Here is a 25,693-nt window from a genome sequence, read left to right on the forward strand (position 1 = left end):
CCGCAATTCTTCATTTACTGTAGGCACCTGTTAGCATTCTACATCGTCGCCTACGGAAAGAAGAAAAAAAAAAAAAACCGTGTAGGGCCCGTCAACACTGACACTAGACTATTGACGACTGGAAATATATTGCCTGGTCGGATGACTACCGTTTCAAGTTGTATCGAGCGGATGGACATGTACGGGTACGGAGACAACCTCATGAATACATAGACCCACCATGTCAGCAGAGTATTGTTCAAGTTGTTGGACGCTTTGTAATGGTGCGGGCCGTTACGAGTTGGATTAAAGTGGGCTTCCTGATACGTCTAGATACGACTCTGACAGGTGACACGTACATAAGTATCCTGTGTGATCACGTGCATCCATTCATGTCCATTGTGCATTCCGACGGACGTGGTCAATTCCAGCAGGATAAGGCGAACCCCCACACGTCCAGAATTGCTACAGAGTGGCTCCAGGAATACTCTTCTGCGTTTTAACACTTCCGCTGGCCACCAAACTCCCCAGACATGAACATTATTCAGCATATCTGGGATGCTTTGCGACGTGCTGTTCAGAAGAGATTTCCACCTCCCCATACTCTGACGGATTTACGGACGGCCCTGCAGGATTCATGGTGTCAGTTCGCTCCATCACTACTTTAAACATTAGTCGAGCCACGTCACGTCGTGTTGCGGCACTTCTGCGTGCTCACGGGGGCCCTACACGATATTAGGCAGGTGTACCAGTGTCTTTGGCTCTTTAGTGTATTTGCGGAAATTCGTCTGTACCTGCTTGTTTTGATTTATTCTATACGACTCTCCGCTTCCCTTCTCCATACGGAGACTGAGAAGCAGAAACGGATGCCGCCTGACTAACGATAGAATAGTAAAAAACGTTTGCAATTTCATAGGCAGTAAATAATATACCTAAAGCAATACGAACAGGATTAATAGATGCTTGCACGCTCAGGGTAGGGGGAGGGAGGGAGGGAGGGACTGTCATTCTCTTAATGGACTCATTGTGCTATCCTCGATTCAGTATATAGGGAATTTGGTGAGGAAACTCATTACTCAAAAAATAGCTAATTTGAATTCATAGAATCAATTTGTGTTATGGAAATCCTGAAGCTCTTGTTTACCATACAGGAATTTCCCAATTATTTGGACTCGGCAGCTAATGTAAACAACAATGATAAAGGGTACGGTGTTTCAAAAATATGCCATCGATTTCATTTAAGTATGAGATACAATATAGCGAAATTGCATGTATGCTTTTGAAACATAATGTAAAATACACTATGTGATCAAAATTTTCCGGACACCCACAAAAACATACGTTTTCCATATTAGGTGCATCGTGCTGCCTCATACTGCCAGGTACTCCATATCAGCGACCTCAGTAGTCATTAGACGTTGTGAGAGAGGAGAATAGGGCGCTCTGCAGAACTCACGGACTTCGAACGAGGTCAGATGATTAGGTGTCACTTGTGCCATACGTCTGTACGAAAGGTTTCCACACTCCTATACATCCCTAGGTCCACTGTTTCCAATGTGATAGTGAAGTGGAAACATGAAGGGACACATACAGCACAGAAGCGTACAGTCCGACCTCGTCTGTTGACTGACAGAGACTGCCGGCAGTTGAAGAGGGTCGTAATGTGTAATGGGCAGACATCTATCCAGACCATCACACAGGCATTCGAAACTGCATCAGGATCCACAGCAAGTACTAGACGGGAGGTGAGAAAACTTTGATTTCATGGACGAGCGGCTGTTCATAAATCACACATCACGACGGTAAATGCCAAACGACGCTTCGCTTGGTGTAAGGAGCGCAAACATTGGGCAATTGAACAGTGGAAAAACGTTGTGTGGAGTAACGAGTCATGCTACACAATGTAGCGATCCGATGGGAGGGTGTGGGTACGGCGAATATCCGGTAAACTTCATTTGCCAGCGTATGTAGTGCCAACAGAAAAATTCGGAGGCGGTGGTGTTATGGTGTGGTCGTGTTTTTCATGGATGGGGCTTACACCCCTTGTTGTTTCGCTCGGCACTATCACAACACACTATTTCCCGTCAGATCAACAACGTTAAGAGCTGTTGGGCGTGGCCGGCCCTTGAATGGGTGACCATCTGGGCGGCCATACGCTGTTAACGTTTCTCGAGGCCTCTTGAAGCCAATTGAGGAGAAGCTTGAATAGTAGCCGCTCCGACACAGAAAACAAGTGTAACCACTGGGAGAGTGGTGTGCTGACCCTATGCCTCTACAACCCGCATCCTCTGCTGAGGATGACACGGCGGCGGGATGGTCCCGATAGGCATCTTGTGGACTGAAGATGGAGTGCTATATCATAACACAGGCCTGCATTGATGTTTTAAGTACCTTCTTGCTTCCCATTGTTGAAGAGCAATTCAGGGATGGCGATTGCACCTTTCAACAAGTTCGTGCACCTGTTCATAATGCATGGCCTGTGGCGGAGTGGTTACACGACAATAACATCCCTGTAATGGACTGATCTTAATCATACAGAACACCTTTGGGATATTTTGGAGTGCTGACTTCGTGCCAGGCCTCACCGATCGACATAGATACCTCTCATCAGTGCAGCACTCCGTGAAGAATGGGCTGCCATTCCTCAAGAAATCTTTCAACATCTGATTGAAAATGTGCCTGCGAAAGTGGAAGCTGTCATCAAGGCTAAGGAGGAGCCAACGCCATATTGAATTCCAGCATTGCCGATGGAGGGCGCCGCGAACTTGTAAGTCATTTTCAGTCAGGTATCCGGATACTTTTCATCACTTACTGTAAATAACTAACAATTTTATTATTTAAGAAACAATCGTGTTGCACTTGTGTGTGTTTTTTTGTTTAAATAGTAGCAATAGGAGGCTACTTTACCACAGTGCCAAGATGTAACGGAATAATTTTTATGACTAAATTTTACGAATGTTATATAATAAATAAATATTCATAAGCTCTTAAGCGCACACTACTAAGCTGTCATAGGCTATAATTATTTAATTGACAGAAGTACATAGTTTGTTTTTAATGCGTTAATTTTAACATGCATTCCAAAATAATATCCTACTACTAGGGAGGAACGATCACAAAGATAACATAAGGGAAATCAGAGTTCGTACGGAAAGATGTAGGTGTTCATTCTTCCCGCGCGCTATACGAGATTGGAATAATAGAGAATTGTGAAGGTGGTTCGATGAACCCTCTGCCAGGCATTTAAATGTGATTGGCGGAGTATCCATGTAGATAGATGTAGATTTGTAAAATTGTTTTAACATAACAACAGCAACAGCGCTGCTGCTCTTTGCGAGTATTGATTGCGAGTATTGGGTTGAACATTATTCTCAGGTTCTAATTAACTGGTAATTTTCGAATTGCTCCTGGGAGATACCGACGTCCAATTGCGCTGAAACTTGTTGAAGAAGTTATTGTTGGCGTGGATGAGGATGCTAGATCCAAAGTGCGATCTTCATGCAGTGCACGAGCTGTGTTTCGACAGCTGAACATTCCACGATCCACTGTTCGAAACGTGATCTGAACAGTAGGGAAATGATACCTCTAGCGCGTTTCCATGCTGTCCTGGATGCATATGGTCGTCACATCGAACAACGTTTGTAACCAGGAAGATAACATGGCACTCTATTAACAAATGTTTCCCTCTCATGTGGAAATTAAAATGTGGTTTTTTTTCGTGTTTTCAATAAATTGTTCGTTATTTCTCAGCCGCATGTCCTTACAAAAGTTTCCGCGAAGTTTCATTGTCCTACGCTCACTCGTTTTTCATGCGGCCCTCTCAAGTAGCGAAAGTTTAATTATAATCACCTTGTACCACTGGTCGAATGCTTTTTAAATGCTGAAGATCTCTGATGCATTAAGCAGTGATGTAAGAAAAATATTACATTAAATCAGTAACTATTGGTTATCCTTCTTGAGCTGACTGCAATTTAATTAAAGAGAATTACACCAGACGCGTTTCTCTTTTATTTATAAAGAATCTTCCGTGGCTATTGGTGTTTCATTACATATTCTGCTTCTTCCCTCCTTGCTAGCAGCGGCTGATGTCGAGATACTTCGATTCACATATACACTTGGCAGTTTTTGCCATGCTGCAGTATTTATTGCGCTGCATTATTTACGCTTCACTTTTGTAAACTGTTTCTCACTCTGCACAGTACAAACGTATTACATTAAAACATTTAATATACTTGACATTATACAGTGTGGGGACAGAAGGCATCGGCTACCTGCTAATATCGTGTCAGACCACTTTTTGCTCGGCGTTGTACAGCAACTCGACGTGACATCGACCCGAGTTTGCCGCAGAAATATTGAGCCACGCTGCCTCTTTTTTTTCTTCTTTTTTTTCTAAGAAATTTCTTCCTCAAATTAAGGCCTATGTTTGATATTAGTAGACGTCTCTTGACCACGAATGCCATTTTTGCCACTGCTAGTCTGCTTTTGATGTCCTCCTTGTTCCGTCCGCCATTGGTTGTTTTGTTGTCTATGTAGCAGAATCCCTTAAGTTCATCTGCTTCGTGATCATCAGTCCTGATGTTAGGTTTCTCGCTGTTCTCATTTCTGCTACTTCTCATTACTATAATTTTTCTTCGATTTACACTAATTGTATATTCTGTACTCAACAGACTGTTCATTCCCTTCAGCATATCCTGTAATTCTTCTTCACTTTCACTCAGGATTGTAATGGCATCAGCGAATGGTATTATTGATATCCTTTCACCGTGAATTTTTATTCCACTCCTGAACCTTTCTTTTATTTCCCTCGTAGCTTCTTCGATGCACAGGTTGAACAGTAGTGGTGAAAGACTACATCCCTGTCTTACACCCTTTTTAATCCGAGCACTTGTTGGTATTCCACTCTTATTTTTCCCTCGTGGCTCTGGTACATATTGTATATTACCCGTCACTTCCTATAGGTTACAACTATTTACCTCAGAATGTCGAACATCTTCCACCATTTTACAATGTCGAATGATTTTTTCCAGGTCAACAAATCCTTTAGTCTTGCTTCCATTATCAACTGCGACGTCAGAAGTGCCACTCTGGTACCTTTACGTTTCCTGGAACCAAACTGATCGTCATCTAATGCCTTTGTAGCTGCCTCTATAGCCATCCATAATTGCGAAAGTGTTGCCAGCGCAGGATTTTGCGCACGAACAGACCTCTCGATTATGTCCCATAAATGTTAGATGGGATTCATGTCGGGCGATCTGGGTGGCCAAGTCATTCGCTCCAATTCTCCAGAATGTCCTTGAAACCAATCGCGAACATTTATGCCCACTGATATGACACGTTGTCGTCCATAAAAATTCCATTGTTGTCTAGGAACATGGAGTCCAAGAATGACTGCAGATGGTCTGTAGTTAGCGCACACTCGAACCCTACCATCAGTTCCTACCAGCTGAAATCTGGACTCATCTGACCAGCCCACGATTTTCCAGTCCAACCGATATGGTCACGAGCCCATGAGAGGCGCTGCAGGCGGAGTTGCGCTGTTAGCAAAGGCATTCGTCTGGGTCGTCGCTGCCATAGGCCTGTAGCGCCGAATTGCACAGCACTATCATAAAGGAATCCCACATTGATTTATCCGATTGTTTTGATTCAGTGTTGCTTGTCTGTCAGTACTGACAACTCTTCGCAAACGTCGCTGCTCTCGGGCGTTGCCCACGGTAAGAGGTAATGCCTGAAATTTCGTATTATCGGCACACTTTCGAAACTGTGGTTCTCAGAATAATGAATTCCTTAACGATTTCCGAAATGGAATGTACCGCGCGTCTAGCACCAACTACCACTCTGCGTGCGACCGTAGTTACGTCGGAAATCTCTTCACACGAATCATCTCAGTACAAATGGCAGCTCCACCTACGAAGTGCACTTTTATACCTTGTGTACACGATACAACCGCCGTCTGTATATGTGCATATTGCTGTCGCATGACAATTGTTACGTCAGTGTTTATTTTATTGTCATCGTAGGCATCCTGCAGCACGTTGAAAGTGGAGTGGCGGTAAATTAGTTCAGCCGCAGAACTCAGTCGTGGATCTGTGCTTTGTCTAGAATCGCTCTCCTTTGTAGATGCGTTCCAGTTTCCGGGAAGTCTCTCGTGTCGTCGGCCAGTGCAGTGTTTGATGGAGCCTCGGTAGTAGGCTGAAGGACCCGTCAAGGGCACGCTGGCGGGTCTGCTTCCTTCGGCGGCAGCTCGGTGCGAGTGCTCGCGCTTCCTTTGTCGGCAGCCGCGGCCAACCCCTCACATTGGCTAATTGGCACTGGACTCGCTTGATAATATAACGGTCTCATTAACAGACGGGCCGGGTGCATCAGCCGGGCGCTGCGTATTACAGCTTTTACGTACTTGTCGCTCCCCCTAAAATCGCCTTCCTTTTGCTTGTCGGCGTGTTGTGTACAGTTAAGCCCCTCCAACGCGTGGCGAGGCAGCTGACGTCGACGTGGGCGCAGTAAGACAGGCCGCAAAGTGACAGCGCTCGCATCACAATGGACGCGTGGTTAACGTGATTTGCGACTGCAGCGCTGTCAAGTGCCAGCATCTAGAGCCTGTATACAAAGAGAGTGGCCATAGGTGAAGTTGCCCGTGATTGGCTAAGTTGAATTGAAGTTCAGAGGGCTTTTGGAAACGATTAAAAGGTATTTGAATTATTGTGAGACTTGTTATGCGTTGTGCATGCATGTTCGATTTAGTTGTATATCGTTTTTAGTACGTAATTAGCGTTTGCGTGCATACTGGTAGCACCACAAGCTTTTCTGAAGCAGCTAACTGACAGTCCTTGCTGGAAACGGATAGTTCCCGTAATTTTTGTGCCATGCTCATTCGACTTAATAGCGTCAAACTTTATTTCGTTCCGAATCAGAACACTAGGCATTATTTTGGGTTCAGTATTATTGCGTGACTGTTGACGCAGGCAAGTTGTAAGCACCTTTTCCGCAGTTGTCGTGGTTGCTGAAACATTATTCGTAGCAAATAATTGTAAGTACTCTTGAAGACAGTTTTTAATAGGCGTACTTACTGTGGGGTAGAGGGGATACGGTAATTTTCTTGTTGCATTTGGTCGTTATTACAGTAGCCTGCATTTAACATTACCTGATTTTTATGATCTTTTTCGTTTGTTGTCTACGAGAGGTATTATATATATATATGAAAGAAAGTCCTACGCAGTTGTTTACTTGTGACATGCAAGAAGTTTGAAGACGTGACAAGAAGTACTAATACGTCTCACACTTTTCGCATGTCAAAAGTAAACAACTGCTTACGACTTGCATTCATCTGACGTAATTACGTTAAATCTTTACCGTTATGCACTTCCGATACAAAACAAATGCTATACACTATATTTATTTACGTTACTTTCATTGCAATATGTCTAGTAAACGAACTTTAAAGGAGAGAAATGCAAGCAACGAATAATTTTTACAGCCACTGTATCAAATTTTCCTGTGCTGTACGTAGCAGGCTACTATGAGTGTATTATAGCTGTAATGAAAGGCATTTAACGAATGGTTTCGCCATATTGTCTAGTGCTTTCGATTCGGTGAGTGTGTACTCCACTACTGGCCATTCAAAAGTCCCGCCCGCAGTTTGGCAGAAAAATGGCCGCCGTATCGTCCGGTTGGCCACTTCTCCCTATACAAGCTCTCTACCAGCATCTTGCTCTCAGATAACACAATTTATTTACAAAAATGGAAGGTCTACAAATTCCTACGTTAGGTCTGTCAAAACCTACATTTCCTCCCTTGTCTGTACGCTTGTCATATTTTTCTGCCTGTAGTATACATACCTCATAATAAGAAATTCATGAAGGTGTTGTAAGCGAATAAGGAAAGTTCTACGTCCAGTCAGAAAGGGCTGCAGCTTATAAAACATTTATGATGCATATAAGCAGATTGAAGTGAGGAATGAAAATCTATCTGGTTCCAGAGCGCTTTTCAAATCTCAAACATCTATGATGTATATATGCGGACTAAAACGACGAATGAAAATCTGTATGAAGGCCGGGATTCGAACACTAGGCAGATGCGCTGACCATTACGCCACCCGGGCGCAATGGCTTCGCGTAACTGCACAAACTACCCTAACACATCTCCCTCCTCAATCCAAGTTGCCATTTTCACTCCTCAACCTACTTATCGTGCCCCCTAAAGTCGGTCAGCATTGCAGAAGGTCTCCAACTTGAAAATTCTTAGTTTGTTTGTCTACTGAAATAACTGAGTGGGTGAAGCTTCTTATTTTGTATTGAAACTGCTGAATGCAACTGAACCTAAGGTCTTGTTATTTATTTTTATCGTTACAACTCTGACCTAAAGAGTTTTCTCTGACAAGGACTACTCAAACTTAACCTATTCATTTATTGCCCACAATACACAAGAGCAGATGACACCCTGACTTCAAATAATTAACACACAAGAATGCCCATAAATTGGAAGAAATCCTAACAGTAACACATTCTTTTTCGTAACTCACTAACCTCACAGAAAATCTTCATAAGACGAACTACAGCAATTACAGGAAGCAGCAACTACAGCCAGCTAAATAAAAAGATTCTAACTACTAAATTACTAGTAGGCATATGGTTAGCAAAAGAAAGATTTTGTTGAAGAGCAAACAATGCATTCAGCACATTCTACCTTAATCATGTGACAAGTTCCAAAAATTAAATAATCTTCAATAACTCCACTGCACAAACATTAGCAAATACAACAATCATAATTTTACAATGCATGTCCTACCAACACTGACTCTCCATGAAGGACCCACGTCCGAACCGTCCGCTCGCTAACTGTTACCCGCTAACTGCAAGTCCGTCCAACCAGTGTCTCTTACCGAGGGCGTAGAGCGCTATCAGCGATATTAATACAGTCTATAGCGTTGCAATCATACGAACAGGCTACTTACAAACTGTATTGGAATAACACCTCAGCGCTGAACTAAACGAAGGATCCTACCCGAAACGTGCTACGATAGTCCGTGCAGTTTTGCAAAGCCCCTGTGCCAAGGTGGTGTAGTGGTGAGAGCATCTGCATAGGTACCAAGAGACCTGGGTTCCAATTCTGGCCTTTTTAGAGATTTTCATTCATTGCTTCGGTCTACATATATACGTCGTACGTGTTTGAGACTTGAAACAGTATCTGCAACCATAGAGTTTTAATTGGTTTATAAAACAGCCATTACAAATAATGTGTTACAAAATCACGAAAGTCTACCAAAATCACGAAAATCTACCAAGTAAGATAAAAAATAATTAATCAATCCAACCTTTTAGAAAGGCCACTTTTTCTGGATCACTTTTTCTATTCAACAGCAGATTTTTATAATACATTCTTAACTACAGGAAGTGAAACAAGAAAGTGCAAAACGTGATACTGCAAGTAGTGCACGTTCTCTTGTAGACAAAGCCAAAAAGCTTTGCGTGCATGCATAGAAAGAAATCCTGCAAGCTCTTGGTTCACGCTCCGTGGTATGTTTACAAAATCGAACAAATACATCCCTGAGGGAGAGTGCACTTGCATTCGTATCTACATAATATCAAATATCACTGAACAGACTTCTGTTACATTAATGTAAAAGTTCCAGAACCTTTTAGAAAACGGGAAGGTGAATTTAAAAAATTCGAAATAGCAAGACACCAATGAGCTACACGTTACTTCATTGCTTCAGGCCTGTATACTTTGCACTGAATTTCTGTAACGTTCCGCTATGTTTTTCATGTTACTCTGTCCTGAAGTCTTGTGTCACCAATATGTTATTAACTGGCATTTAATTATAACATGCAGTACCTAGGACAATGAGTTTTTTTAAAGAATATCCAATATCCATTGAAATGGTATACTTTCATAACACGTGAATTATTATAAAAAATTGACAAATACGAACATTCTTTAACCACCAATATGACGTTTCCCATCATTTTATTGCAACAAATAGTACCAAGAAAGACGCGTTTTCCAGAGAAATTAAATGAGCTGCGGCTTTGAAATGGCAAATATTCATAGGGCGTAAGTTACAATATGAAACCCACCAAATATGGTTTTGAACTGAAAACGACGTAATCCAGTATGACGTGTCCAACGTTCTGATTGTGACTTAGGGAGCGTTGTTGGCCCTTATTGGTTAAATGTTTCGTCGCACGTTGTCGAAATATTGCAGAACTTATTTCGAGTTTAAAGTGCGGCAATACTTCCTCGGCATGAAATAACAGAAACTGACGTCACAGACCTGCCTCATGTCCAAATCTGCTTCTACAATCCCTATCGGGACGGCTTTATTGATCGCCTTCACACGTGACGTGGCATCGAACGTGCAACGCGCTGTCGCGTATTCCAACGCGCTGCTGAATGCTCAGAAACGATCCGGCTAGTTCGTACGATAAGTGTACCACAGTGCGATCATTTGCGGTCCCACCGCTCTCCATCGGCAAACGACAGCTACAGCTGGTGGGCGACAACAGAGTTCTCGAAATGGAGCAGCACGCCAGCTCTTCGGTTTGTCAAACGCACGAGATAGTCTGCGCGCGACAACGGTGCCCGACGTTGTACGCCACTTGTCTTTTTTTAAATGGATATACAATTTTCCCCGTGTTCAAGCTATATGCTCTCTGTATCGAAACGAGAAGGGGGTTGCATCTGACTTGCATGTGACATAGTTTCCGTTCTTCCATTTCATTGGACCACGTTCGAATGCACATTCGGAATATCTGACATGGTTATTACTGCTCCGCACATTCGGAAAGACTGTACTTCGCGTTTTTCACTGTCTGACGTCAGAAACGCGTCACGGAGCGCTATGGTGTTCAAATTCACGGCCCGTGTGAGAACGACTTTGCAGTCAAAATATTAATATACGAAGAAAATTTCTCTACCTGCCAGAATGACATTAACACCAATGAAAATTTCTGTCTGGTCAATCGGCACGATGCGAGGAATTAAACCATTTCTCCCTCCACGTGAACTGCTTCATTCGTAAGCACATTAGTCTATTATTTCTTCCCAAGTGGCCAGCTACGTCTTCGTCATCATTTTAAGTTGTTGTTGTTGTGGTCTTCAGTCTTGAGACTGGTTTGATGCAGCTCTCTATGCTACTCTATCCTGTGCAAACTTCTTCATCTCCCAGTACCTACTGCAGCCTACATCCTTCTGAATCTGCTTAGTGTATTCATCTCTTGGTCTCCCTCTACGATTTTTACCCTCCATGCTGCCCTCCAATGCCAAATTTGTGATCCCTTGATGCCTGAGAACATGACCTACCAACCGATCCCTTCTTCTAGTCAAGTTTCGCCCCAAACTCCTCCCCAATTCTACTTAATACCTCCTCATTAGTTATGTGATCTACCCATCTAATCTTTAGCATTATTCTGTAGCACCACATTTCGAAAGCTTCTATTCTCTTCTTGTCCAAACTAGTTATCGTCCATGATTCACTTCCATACATGGCTACACTCCATACAAATACTTTCAGAAATGACTTCCTGACACTTAAATCTATACTTGATACTAAAAAAACTTCTCTTCAGAAACGCTTTCCTTGCCATTGCCAGTCTACATTTTATATCCTCTCTATTTCGACCATCATCAGTTATTTTGCTCCCCAAATAGAAAAAATCCTTTACTACTTTAAGTGTCTCATTTCCCAATCTAATTCCCTCAGCATCAACCGACTTAATTCGACTACATTCCACTATCCTCGTTTTGCTTTTGTTGATGTTCATCTTATATCCTTTCAAGAAACTATCCATTCCGTTCAACTGGTCTTCCAAGTCCTTTGCTGTCTCTGACAGAATTACGATGTCATCGGCGAACCTCAAAGTTTTTATTTCTTCTACATGGACTTTAATACCTACTCCGAATTTTTCTTTTGTTTCCTTCACTGCTTGCTCAATATACAGATTGAATAACATAGGGGATAGACTACAGCCCTGTCTCACTCCCTTCCCAACCACTGCTTCCCTTTCATGTCCCTCGACTCTCATAACTGCTATCTGGTTTCTGTACAAATTGTAAACAGCCTTTCGCTCCCTGTATTTTACCCCTGCCACCTTAAGAGAATGTTCCAGTCAACATTGTCAAAAGCTTTCTCTAAGTCTACAAATGCTAGAAACGTAGGTTTTCCCTTCCTTAATCTAGCTTCTAAGATAAGTCGTAGGGTCAGTATTGCCTCACGTGTTCCAACATTTCTACGGAATCCAAACTGATCTTCCCCGAGGTCGGCTTCTACTAGTTTTTCCATTCGTCTGTAAAGAACTCGCGTTAGTATTTTGCAGCTGTGACTTATTAAACTGATAGTTCGGTAATTTTCACATCTGTCAACACCTGCTTTCTTTGGGATTGGAATTATTATATTCTTCTTGAAGTCTGAGGGTATTTCGCCTGTCTCATACATCTTGCTCAGCAGATGGTAGAGTTTTGTCAGGACTGGCTCTCCCAAGGCCGTCAGTAGTTCCAATGGAATGTTGTCTACTCCGGGGGCCTTGTTTCGACTCAGGTCTTTCAGTGCTCTGTCAAACTCTTCACGCAGTATAGGATCTCCCATTTCATCTTCATTTACATCCTCTTCCACTTCCAAAATATTGTCCTCAAGTACATCGCCCTTGTATAGACCCTCTATATACTCCTTCCACCTTTCTGCTTTCCCTTCTTTGCTTAGAACTGGGTTTCCATCTGAGCTGTTGATATTCATACAAGTGGCTCTCTTTTCTCAAAAGGTCTCTTTAATTTTCCTGTAGGCAGTATCTATCTTACCCCTAGTGAGATAAGCCTCTACATCCTTACATTTGTCCTCTAGCCATCCCTGCTTAGCCATTTTGCACTTCCTGTCGATCTCATTTTTGAGACGTTTGTATTCCTTTTTGTCTTCTTCATTTACTGCATTTTTATATTTTCTCCTTTCATCGATTAAATTCAATATTTCTTCTGTTACCCAAGGATTCCTGTAAGCCCTCGTCTTTTTACTTACTTGATCCTCTGTTACCTTCACTACTTCATCCCTCAAAGCTACCCATTAATCTTCTACTGTACTTCTTTCCCCCATTCCTGTCAATTGTTCCCTTATGCTCTCCCGGAAAGTATGTACAACCTCTGGTTCTTTCAGTTTATCCAGGTCCCATCTCCTTAAATTGCCACCTTTTTACAGTTTCTTCAGTTTTAATCTACAGTTCATAACCAATAGATTGTGGTCAGAGTCCACATCTGCCCCTGGAAATGTCTTACAATTTAAAACCTGGTTCCTAAATCTCTGTCTTATCATTATTTAATCTATCTGATACCTTCCAGTATCTCCAGGATTCTTCAATGTATACAACCTTCTTTTAAGTTAGGCCTACGAAATATGCAATACATATAGCTTGGCGAAGCGAACTGTGGACCTGGGCGTAGGGGGGAACTCATTCGATCGGCTGACTAGGTACCGCCACGTTACATGCTGTTCAGAGGAGTGCGCGTTGGTACGTACCTCGCAATGCAAACGCGAAGCAATCACGGAAGATTTAACGGGTTGGTGTTAATGTCATTAAAGGCTATCTGACCATGAGTACCGGAACACCAGTTAGTGGACGTTATTATGGGTTGTGTCAAGCCTTTGAGTCTATAACGGCTTGAACTCTGCTGGGAAGACTTTCAGTGAGGTTTCAATGTCTGTGGAGGAATGACAGCCCATTCGGCCTCAAAAGCCGAAACCAGAGAAGGTAATCGGACGCTGAAAGTCGGAATTTAGCGTAACGTATTCCATTTCAGAAATGTAACCGTCCACAGGCCGTTGCCTCACAGACGCAGATTTTTGAACGAGTGACAGCGAACTGATACAAGCTATCACCGTCCCCGATCTGTTCCTCTACTCTATGCAGTACGCAATGCTATAAAGTATGTTCGTGTCCTTCCGCTTTTAGCGTTTTCTTAAGCGCAGTAAGAGGAAGGCGATCGCTCGCGATAAGCGGGAACCCCAGGCTTGAGTCCCGGCCCGGCAAAAATCTTTACATTTCGTTACAGAACGATTTTTCCTGCAAATCTCCCCTGCACTTGTTAATAACCCATTCAATTCAATAAGACGGTTAAAGCTAACCACAAGTAACGCATAAGAGTAATACATAAAGTAACTACCATTAATGTTTCCCACCATTGTATCTTACCTACCTTCGGTATTATTCGGTATTGCAAACATTTGATAACAGCCGAGACGGAAATTGACCAGTAATGTAATTTATATGCATGGTGTTTTAAAGAAATATAACTGCATTATTATTTATTTGTTACTTATTTCATTAACAGTGCAGAGTAAGACAACGCCTTCGAATGTAAGGTGGATCGGATGTTTCTAAATCTAACAGCGATGATTTCTTATTGTTAGTCTTCTTGACACCGACTTGTTAATACTGTTTTAAATAGTATAAAGAACGTAACACGTGAAAGTTTCTTTAAGATTACAGAGAATTTAATGCTTTACAAATGTTAAAGTGGTTCCCTGTAATTTGTTTCTGCCTAGTTGAGGATAATATAATTTATATCAAAAGAAAAAGAAGTAATACAGTAAGTGTGGTGAAAATAAGTTGCAATATGTAGAGGGAAGTGACCTACTAAATTTGGATGTGTAATACAGTATAAGTAGCTTGTTGGTTGATAATAGCCTATTTCTACATATTTCAGGTGAGGTCTTGGTGGAATCTCGAGCTATTTTCATCTGAAATGGTGTGTGTTTGCGTATGTTTGTTGTGTTTGTGTGTACTGATATATTACTTGGAATGATGCATGTCAGAACACTACATGATATTCAGTAGTTCTTTGTTTGTGTAATTGTTGGAAGTTGTGGCAAATTCTTCGTGATATCTTAGATACTATACATCTGGTGTTAAACAGATTACATACTGATTCAGCATTTGATACATGGAATACAACAATTTTAGCTTGACATGAAGAATACACTTATGATTGTAAATTTATTAATAGGAATAGAATTTAGTTCATTCCTACCTGAGTGCGGTATGCCTTAGATAATTTAATACAATACATTTTTAGTTTTGTATGTAGTTTACACAGAAAATACATTTGATATATAAAAAACCTTAGCTGTAGCTTTACACGAAGAAGAGAATATACTTCTGCTTTCACGTAATAAGACGAGTAATACATTAGTGCTCGTGTGCAACATATGTACGGCAAACAATATGCAGTGGGTCGTTGGGGAGGAGGAGCCTCGTAATTAAAAGTTCTTCGAGGCTTCTGCTCCCAAACGGCGTTACCTTATTACTAGTCTTAGTATGTGACGTCACTGCTTTGTCTGTTTTATGATTGTTTCTGTCTTGTGTGTTGTTTGTGGCTGTGTTACTGCATGCAGTGTCATGTGTTGTTGGCTCGGGTCCCTTACGTGTTGATCCATTCTGAGTGATGTTCACGTAGTGTGTTGGTTCGTCCCTCGTTTTCGGAATCTGTAGTCGTACTTGTGTCCTCCCATGTGGTTTGTTGTGTTGTTTGTGCTTGTCTACGCCTCCTTCCACGATGGGGAGGGGGGGGGGGAGTTGTTTGGGGGAAGTGACCAAACAGCGAGGTCATCGGTCTCATCGGATTACGTAAGGATGGGGAAGGAAGTCGGCCGTGCCCTTTCAAAGGAACCATCCCGACATTTACCTGGAGTGATTTAGGGAAATCACGGTAAACCTAAATCAGGATGGCAGGACGCGGGATTGAACCGTCGTCCTCCCGAGCGCGAGTCCAGTGTGCCAACCACTGCACCACCTCGCTCCCTTCCATGTGGGTTTTGGCTCTTGTTTTCTTCTTACAGTGTGTTTGACACAATATCAGCTATGCTATTTATTGTGTTCCAAACATTGGGATTGCATATTATTCTGGCGATGTCACTATCGTTTTGTAAAGGTAATTAACTGGCCACCTATGGTGGTTAAACACCAGTGGTTGCAAAAATAACTCTTTTTTCTTAGCCATCGTTTTCTATGCCGATGGTAAAAGCCTAATTTTTCTGTCGAGTTGTGTTCGCTTGCTGGCTGTGGGAATACGAGGGCCGCAGGAGGAGAACGACAAGCCCATCATAAACGTGTTAGCATTGAAAACCAGGGCCCAGGCAGGAATGTTCTTGGCCGCCCCCCGCTGTTTTGATCGGCTTTCGGCGCCACGGTGTCGTGAACAGCGGGAGACCAGGGGCCCAACTCTGCGGGTCGTAAGAATGCATTCAGGAAAGCAGTTGAAGGAAGGGCGAAGGACCAAAGCCTCCCGTAGACAGGTTGGCCTGGCAGGTAGCAGGACCGATGCCCCCCAACAAGTCTGTGGTAGTCTGTGGCTCAAGGTTTCTGTCTACAGCGGGGATGTCCAACCTTTCAGAGTACCTGGGCCACATTAGAAAATGACGAGTATAACTGGACCTCCCGATGTCTCCCCAACTGAGAACATTTGTATCGTTATAGACAGAGCCCTCCAACCATCTCGGGATTCTGACGATCTAACGCGCCAATTGGACATAATTTGCCACGATAAATCTCACGAGAATAATCAACAGCTCTACAAATCAATGCCGAGCCGAATAACTGTTTGCACAAGGGCCAGAGGTGGACCAAACGCTTTATTGATTTGCTCAATTTGTAAAGCTCTTTCTCTTGAATAAATCAACAGTTTTCTGAAATTTTAATCATTTGTTTGTCTGCACATGTACATCACATATCCCGGTTTTCGCCCCCATTGGATAATTCCTTCGTGATATATCTTTGTGTGTGTGTGTGTGCGTGTGTGTGTGTGTGTGTGTGTCTTAATTATGCCAGCGACGCCTTTGTGTGAGAAACTACAAGCGTTCTGCAACTTAGTAGATACTTATATTGACAAAACGAACTCTTTCCTCCAACCACGTGGGCACAACTATGTTACAATAGACAGAAACCACCTATGCTTGGGAAAGTTACCACAGCAAGTACAATAGCCATTTGTACACCTGGAGTCATGATAAATGCAGGTCTCTTGAGGTACTGAAGCAACTTCAGCTCGACACCAAAACTGCAATCAAATCCTCAAAAACCAGAAAGAAGGAATGATTTTGTGCTCATAAGCCACACAACAGGCCGGCAAATGTCAGTAGTGAAATACGTTGTCTGGAACGACGAATCACGGTACATATTGTGGTGATCCGATGGCAGGATGTCGATATGGCGAATGTCTTGTGAACGTCATCTGCCAGTGTGTGTAGTGCCAACTGTAAAATTTGGAGGCGGTGTCGTTATGGTGTGGTCGTGTTTTTCATAGAGGGGCTTGCACCCCTTGTTGTTTTCCTTGTCACTCTCACAGGACAGGCCTACATCGATAAGCACCTTCTTGCTTCCCACTCTTGAAGAGCAATTCGGATATGGCGATTGCGTCTTTCAACACGATCGAGCACCTGTTCTCAATGCACGGCCTGTGGCGGAGTGGGTGCACGACAGTAACATCCCTATAATGGACGGGCCTGCTCGGAGTCCTGACCTGAATCCTGTAGAACACGTTTGGGATGTTTTGGAACGCCGACTTCGTGCCAGGCCTCACCGACCGACATCGATACCTCTCCTCAGTACAGCACTCCGTGAAGAATAGTCTGCCATTCCCCAAGAAACCTTTGACTGCCTTATTGAACGAAAAGTGGGCCAACACCATATTGAATTCCAGCATTACCGATGGAGGGAGCCAAGAATTTGTAAGTCAGTTTCAGCCAGGCGTCCGGATACTTTTGATCACATAGTATATATTTCTGAGTTATGAAAACCCATATTTCATGTGCGATTGGGCCACGCTGTTTAACTTCAAATGTCTGATATAATTGTCCATTGCGCAACTTTCATTTAATAATTCACATGATCTTATGGAGAGCTCTTCACTACGAAGTTCATTGAGTTCGGGTCTTAATAACTTTACAGCAGCAGGCTTAAAGCTCAATTGTAACCTCACAATTTGCAAGGCTACCTCGGATTCTTAAACCTGCCAATCACACTATTGTATCAACTTCCGTCATTGTAGTTAAAGGAAAAAATCTAAAAATAACTGTTAAAGTGTTCTCCGTTCTTGAGTAATGCTTAGTTTCTTTATATTTGTGAATTCCGTGTCGTGTGGGATATTAAATCTCCTTGTCCTCAGTCTCATCCACTGTGAATTGAACCTGTAGATGGAACAATTGAGCTGTCTCTTCCCATTCTACTTCCCTACAGTGATTTCGAAACACCAGCCCGATCCGCAGTATCTGGTGAGATGCTGTCTCACGTGTCTCTGGGCCTCTATTACAGACACAAATGTACCTCATTTGTAATCATCTCGTTGCCAACGGGCTGTTAAGCCTTAACCTTCAGCGTCTTTCATTTAGTGACAGAGCTTTTTCACTTAATCACAACATGTGAACTGATAGCTAAGCACCGAATCCTCTGCTCTTCCATGCCACCCGCTAATCACGAAGCCGTACTGAAAGCTAGCACACCGTTCTTCTACTAACAGAAACAAACCACATATGAAGGACACCAGTAACTAATAAGAGTGGCACTACGCGTCAATTTCTTTTCAAAAACTCATGCTTCGGGGGGCAAAAAAATTGTCAGCTTCGTTGGAAAGGGATTAATATCGCTCCGGTTGTGGAAAGATGTTTCAACAATAAGAGAGTCCACAGTTAGATCACTTTCGATATGTCACACTGGCAACCCATAGACATCTGGCGCGTTAACTGGAGAGACCTGTTTGTTTCTAGAACGGAATTGCAGGCAGCCAAATGTCTAGCGAAACTGCCAGATCAGAACGAAAGCTCTAGGGAAGTAGGAGATGAACTAAGGTCAGCATTCCGTCTTACTCTTGGATGAGTGACAAGCAGTGCACAAAAAAGAAGTTAGTGAAAAAGTTATCAAAGGGCGTTAGCAAAAAATATAATTATATCAAATGTAGCGTGGATATATGCAAATCTCAGTTAGCAGTGAAAAACGTTATTGAGATTTGTCTAGCTTTCTAGATGCCGTCAACGTTTGGTCTGGTAATGCTCCATGCAATCAAGAGAATCCGTTTCAAATGTGCTTCAATCTTGTTCGATGCGCTAACTTCAGATCGTTTTTGAAAATATTTAGTCACGGATGTAAGCTGTTCGAAATACTGATGCCGTACCAGCGGCAAATTTTATCAATTTCGGAAACTTAATATCAGGCGAGCAGTTGTAAAATTGAACAAGTTTTCTTTCTCTGCGCTACCCTTTCAACAAGGCATTTGCTTGCAATTCAGTGAGTTCCAACTGTTGTTGAAATGGCAAAATCATGAACATTACAATCAAATGGATTCTGGGACAGGAGAACGTCACTCTCAATTCTGCCAAGATCTAAAAATTCTCGAAAAATGCTTTTTCAAGTTACGAATTTTTTTTTTCGGAAAATCGAGGTTGAAGTCTTCTGGGGTTGTAGCACAGAGCATTTTTGGATGAAAATGAGAAAAGTTTTCTCCTTCCTGTTGTGCTTGAAACAATAACAGCTTTGTCCGACATCCTTTGATGATTCTGTAGAGAAAACACAGGGGGTTATGAGGTTGTCGTTTCCGTGAAGTTTCAAGTTAAGTTCGTTCAAGTGGGGTGTGATGTTGATAAAAAATGACAATCTTGACAGCCTGGCAGGATCTGACACCTGTCGATCAGCTCCATTTTTCAGTGAGAAAAACATTTACTTCGTTTCGGAGCTTGTGAAACCGGTACAGGAGCCGAGCCACCTCACTGCTGTGTGATAAGGCAGGACGCAGAATATTGAGGCAATTTCTTCCAGAAAAGCTTAGTACTGACAGTTACTGGATGCATGCCGCCGAATGAATTTCATAAAGGACAATACGGAACAAGAGCCATTGTGCGATGTTTGTAATGGTGCTTTGGCGGATATCCGGCTCCGTGATATAGGGGTGCGAGCAACGGATGAAATTTACAGATGCAACTCTTGAACGAAGATTCTCTGGTCGAGTTGCTTTAAAAGTTTCGGAAGGAGTCTGAGTGATGAAACACACACGAATACTGCTGCAGAAGCTCGAGTGTCCGGTTTAACGCCTGCACGTAATCCCAGTAATACGATGGATAAGACAGTTACGTCCCGTTTACCACAAGTTTCATCAACCAAATTCAAGTCCAGTCGGCGGACCGGAAGAACTGACGTCGCGGGCTGGATCCCGCCCGCGGGCTATAGTTTGGCGAGTTCTGACACAGAGGGTAATGAGTACAGGTGCTTTTTCAAGGCGACGTAGATACGAATGTGGTGGTCCCGTTAAACCCCGAGCAAGATACGTCCCGCATGCGGCTGACTTGCTTCGAGTGTCGTCAGCGGCACAGCCATTGCACAAAGCGCGCTTACTCTGCGCCAAGTTGCTGAAGGTCGAGGCTTCCCCAATCTGCATCGCCTTCTCCAAGTTCGTCTGAAGCGCGTGGTGATACGTCTCCTCCCCCCTCTTCCTTCATTCTTCGTGTGCGCTGGCGCGCTCCATATACCTCACCAGTATGCCTTTGGTATTTTTCTCCCCTTTATATTGGGAACATAACAAACAAGTCGCAATAGTACAATCTTTGTAACCATGAAATTGTTCTACAGGCTTGGTTACATATAATTTACACGCTTATTTAAGTTATAGACTCACCATACGTAGCTTCTTTTGCGTAAGTTACTGCAGAATATCAAAATTTAAGCATTGCAATTCAATTTATAAATTGTAGATTGTACTTGAAGCTTGCGTTATTCAAGCTTTACTCATCTCGACGGGACCATCGGAAATGCTCTTACATAGGGGCATCACTTGGTGATCGAAATTGCTTTTCACGCATCTGGAATAATATTTTATTGCGTAACTAGAGGAGAAACCTGTCGTTGCCAAGGTATTTGTATACAACTGTGCGTCACTCCCGTACCGCGCAGCGTCTGTCTTTATGCTTAATGTTTATGACGTCATATCTCCTGAACTAAGTGTCGTACAATGACATAATTTTGTAGGTACATTCATTAGCATATGTGCTTACTGCCTGCGAAACTTATTGTGAATGGAGTTAGAATCAAAGTAGTAAAAAGTTTAAACGACATGCATGATGCGGTGTTCTTTCACGCACTCGTTTATGACGTCATATCTCCTAAATTAAGTTTCGTACAATGATATAATTTTACAGTTACATTCAGTGGTATATCTGCCTAGTGTCGGCGAAATACGTCACGAATAAAATTAGTAATAAGGAAGTAATAAATTATGACGTCATGCCTTGTGTGGTACTTCTACTGTATGAACACGGGACGATAGTAAGCAATGGACATTTCTCCTTTCATCACTCTGTAGGGATTGTCAGCGAGAAAAAATTTCATAAAGGTTTGAAATTATGTGTAAAGTTTGTTGTACTTCGCTGTGTGCTCTTACTCTCAAATACTGGATGAATAAAGTCCGGGAATTCACGCGCCGCGGGCTACCCTTCCTTTTCAATCCCATCCCCACCCCTTTGATAGTAAGATGGTTCTCATCACCACAGCGATTGCTGCCTGACAGTATGGTACAGTTGTACGAAATTTGGTTGAAATCGATCCAGTCGTTTAGGAGGAGCTATGTTAAAAACACACACATACAAACATACCCATTTTTATTACTTTATGGATATCTTAGGGAGGTATAACGTGACAAGTTCTCAAGGACTATTTTACGCCTTAAAACGACGACTGAATTACGCCTCCACGAGGATGTATGGGTGTCATAGTGGGGACAGTATTGAGATCACATATAGTTATTCTCGTGGGATGAGTCAAAGAAGACTGACCAGTTTTGAACATTCAGGAGCTCTGCACAAATTCATTTAGACGCTGTTTACAAGTTCCTTACGTTTCATACACTGTGGTGACAAAAGTCATGAGGTATCTCCTAATGGCCGGCCGAGTTGGCCGAGCGGTTCTAGGCGCTATAGTCCGGAACTGCGTGACCGCTAGGGTCGCAGTTTCGAATCCTGCGTCGGGCATGGATGTGTGTGATGTCCTTAGGTTAGTTAGGTTTAAGTAGTTCTAAGTTCTAGGGGAGTGATGACCTGAGAAGTTAAATCCCACAGCGCTCAGAGCCATTTGAACCATTTATTAATATTTGTACAATCATCAGTGGGCACATTTGTAAAACAGGCATTGACCTCAAACGCTTCTAAGGGAGAAAAGCACACCACCGATTATGGGAGACTGTCGGCATGAAGTGATGCGGGAATGTTTTCACCCCATGACAACGCCACAGCTCATTCTGTATAGAACTCGCTCACAGATGCTGTTTCATTGAGCTATCATCGCTTTTGTTCTCCTGTCATGTACTCAGTGACTTCTTCCTCGTTCTACGAATAACTCACTGGCGGCACTGTGTAACAGACATTCGCAAAATGACGGCGACGTGGCGTTCGAGGTAGAACGTTACCGGGCCGCCAGAATGCAGACTTCTATAACCAAGGTCTGCTCTAAGTGAGTCATTGTTGGGAAATATGTTTCGCTTTGAAGACTGAATAGCCGGCCGATGTGGCCGTGCGGTTCTAGGCGCTTCAGTCTGGAACTGCGTGACCGCTACGGTCGCAGGTTCGAATCCTGCCTCGGGAATGGATGTGTGTGATGTCTTTAGGTTAGTTAGGTTTAAGTAGTTCTAAGTTCTAGGGGACTGATGACTTCCGATGTTAAGTCCCATAGTGCTCAGAGCCATTTTTTTTTTTTAAATCCTGAATATGGAGGGAATGACTGACATCAAGTCTTCACAGTCGCAGCTTGATTTATTTCGAGAAAATAATTAAATGTTTATGACCACCTCTTGTACTGTCCGCCCCTAGTAGCTGAGTGGTCAGCGCGACAGAATGTCAATCCTAAGGTCCGAGTTCGATTCCTGGCTGGGTCGGAGATTCTTCTCTCAGGGACTGGGTGTTGTGTTGTCTTAATCATTAGCATTTCATCCCCATCGAAGCGCAAGTCGCGGAAGTGGCGTCAAATCGAAAGACTTGCACCCGGCGAACGGTCTACCCGACGGGAGGCCCTAATCACGCGACATTTACATTACCTCTTGTACTATCATGTAGTCTGCTTTTGCACTGAAAAAGGCAGCCACTCGTTATATGTATTATGGACTTCACGAGATACTGATAGCGCCGAGGAGCTATCCTGTTCCATGGCCGCGTAACAACTCACGGAGACCGGTCAGAGTCCAAAAAAATAGTTCAAATGGCTCTGAGCACTATGGGACTTAACATCTGAGGTCATCAGTCCCCTAGAACTTAGAACTACTTAAACCTAACTAACCTAAGGACATCACACACATCCATGCCCGAGGCAGGATTCGAACCTGCGACCGTAGCGGTTGCGCGGTTCCAGACTAAGCGCCTAAAACCGCACGGCCACAACGGCCGGCTCAGAGTCCAGGGCGAGCAGATTTTGCTCGATGGCATCGCAGATGTGTTCAATAAAATGGTAGTCAGGCGACCTGCGGGGAAGCAGGGAAGGACGCTAGAACTCTGGGGTGCGTTCCTCAAACCGTTATTATAACAGAGTTTCGAAACGACGCACGTTGTCTCGCTGAAAGTAAAGGTCGCCTGCGGGTGCTGCTGCGGAGCGAAGTAAGCAGATGAAAATGTACTGACAGTAGACTGCTATGTCCTTCATTCGGTTGGCAGCGGTATCAGAGGCCCCATGTCATCACATGTAAAGATTCCAACACCTGCCTCTTAGCTATCCTGTTGCCAAGCGGATTGCGCCACCCCATGTAATTGCTGTACTATTGTCATACCAGCATGTAGAGCTAGCGCAGAACAACGCGGCACCAGCCCAGAAACACCTTCTCGTCGCGAGCGCTGGGTGTGTCCATCCCGCTGTCCCGAAGGGGCTGCCACCCCAGTTGACCGTCGATTTCGAGTACCACTGTTGTAGGCACAGTTCCTCGCAATCAGGCGCATCTGATTATATGTGATGCCACTAAATTTTGATCGGAAGAACCAAATGGGGAAGCAAAAGTCTCATTAAAAACTGTGTTGACTGGGTTGCAAGTAATGCTAACTGTTCCAGTCGCTCAATAAAGAGAATAAAGGAGGGGGAGACACAGCGACAGGTACTCCCCAAGCCTTTGGAAAGATGCTGAAGAAGGAGAAGAAAATATTATGTTTATGTGACATTACCAGAAAGGTTATCAGGGGAATGAGATGTTATTTCCAATTTACACTGTCAATTTCGTAGTAAGTGATATCGTCTGCTACACTACATTTTTTATCCCTTCTTTGTTGTATATGATTTCCTTTCGTAAGAGCATAGTTGATCTTGTTTGACTTTGGTTGATTCATTGTGTGTGGAACTATTTCTTTTTCAGTAGTGAGAAACTATTGACTTCAAATGTCTATGCTGAGTTGTTTTGGATAACAAAATAACTTTCAGTGGCCAAGGTACAGAGGATAGAAAATGCAGACTGGCTATAGTAAGGAAAATATTTCTGAAAAAAAAATTCTTAACACAGAATATAAATATGGCCAACGGCCTTGCCGCAGAGGTAACACCAGTTCCCGTTAAACGCTGTCGGGCTGGGCTACCACTTGGATGGGTGACGATCCAGTCTGCCGAGCGCTGTTGGCGAGCGGAGTGCACTCAGCTTTTGTGAGGCAAAGTGAGGAACTACTCGATTGGGAAGTAGCGGCTTCAGTCTCGTAAACTGACATTCGGCCGGGAGTGCGGTGTGCTGACCACATGCCCCTCCATATACGCATCCATTGACGCCTGTGGGCTGAGGATGATACGGCGGCCGGTCGCTACCGTTGGGCCTTCATGGCCTGTTTGGAAGAAGTTAAGTTTTAGAATACAAATTTAAATGTGATGAGCTCTTTTCTTACAGTAATTGTGTGGAGTGTGCCTCTGTACTGGAATGATTCGTGGACGACAAGCAGTTCATACAAGAAGAGAAGCATTTAAAGCGTGATGCTACAGAAGAATGCTAAAGGTTATATAGGTAGATCGTGTAACTAATGAGGAGGTGCTGAATCGAACTGTGTAGAAGCAAAATTTGTGGCAGAACTTGACTAAAAGAAACTTTCAATTGACAGGACACATTCTGAGGCATCAAGAAATTGTAACTTGGTATTGGAGGATAGCGAAGCTGTTAAAAACTGTAGAGGTAGATCAACGTATCAATACAGAAAGTAGTTTCAAATGGATGTAGGTTGCAGTAGCTATCCAGAGATGAAAAGGCTTACACAGACTAGACTAGCACGAAGAGCTGCATCAAACCAGTCTTCAGACTGAAGACCACCACAACAACAACAAAAACGTTTGCCGAATTGGTCGTACTGGTGCAACCCGTTAATACGATCGTCTGCAGATTCTCTAGCTGTAGCATACACAAGTTGAACGAGATACACATTTGTGCCCAGGCATCAACTGTCGATCTGCAACGTGGTGGTCGTTCACAATTGTTCCCTCCCCTACTGTGCCGCATTGGCCGTACGGGCCTAGTTACTCGGTGAGCATTCTACCAACGCGGACCGCATCTCATCAGTTTGTGGGAGCATAAAGTAAAGATGTATTTTTCGAATTGTGACACTTTTCTTGTCTGAGTCGGCTCTGAGCACTATGGGACTTAACATCTGAGGTCATCAGTCCCCTTCTTGTCGGAGTGTGATATGACAGTTCACCATTTATTATTGTCCAACATTAAACTGACAAATTTTGTGCTGCTCCGTGATCCTTGTACCTGC

The 25,693-nt window shown here is 43.2% G+C and overlaps 1 protein-coding gene across 1 annotated transcript in view; it reads left to right on the plus strand.

Moving 5' to 3' along the window:
• The window catches only part of LOC126356221 (choline transporter-like protein 1), a 442,973-nt gene that overhangs the window by 3,049 nt on the left and 414,231 nt on the right, over window positions 1–25,693 (plus strand). The gene's annotated exons all lie outside the window — the stretch shown is intronic.

Source organism: Schistocerca gregaria, chromosome 3, assembly GCF_023897955.1.
Source record: "Schistocerca gregaria isolate iqSchGreg1 chromosome 3, iqSchGreg1.2, whole genome shotgun sequence".
NCBI lineage: Eukaryota > Metazoa > Arthropoda > Insecta > Orthoptera > Acrididae > Schistocerca > Schistocerca gregaria.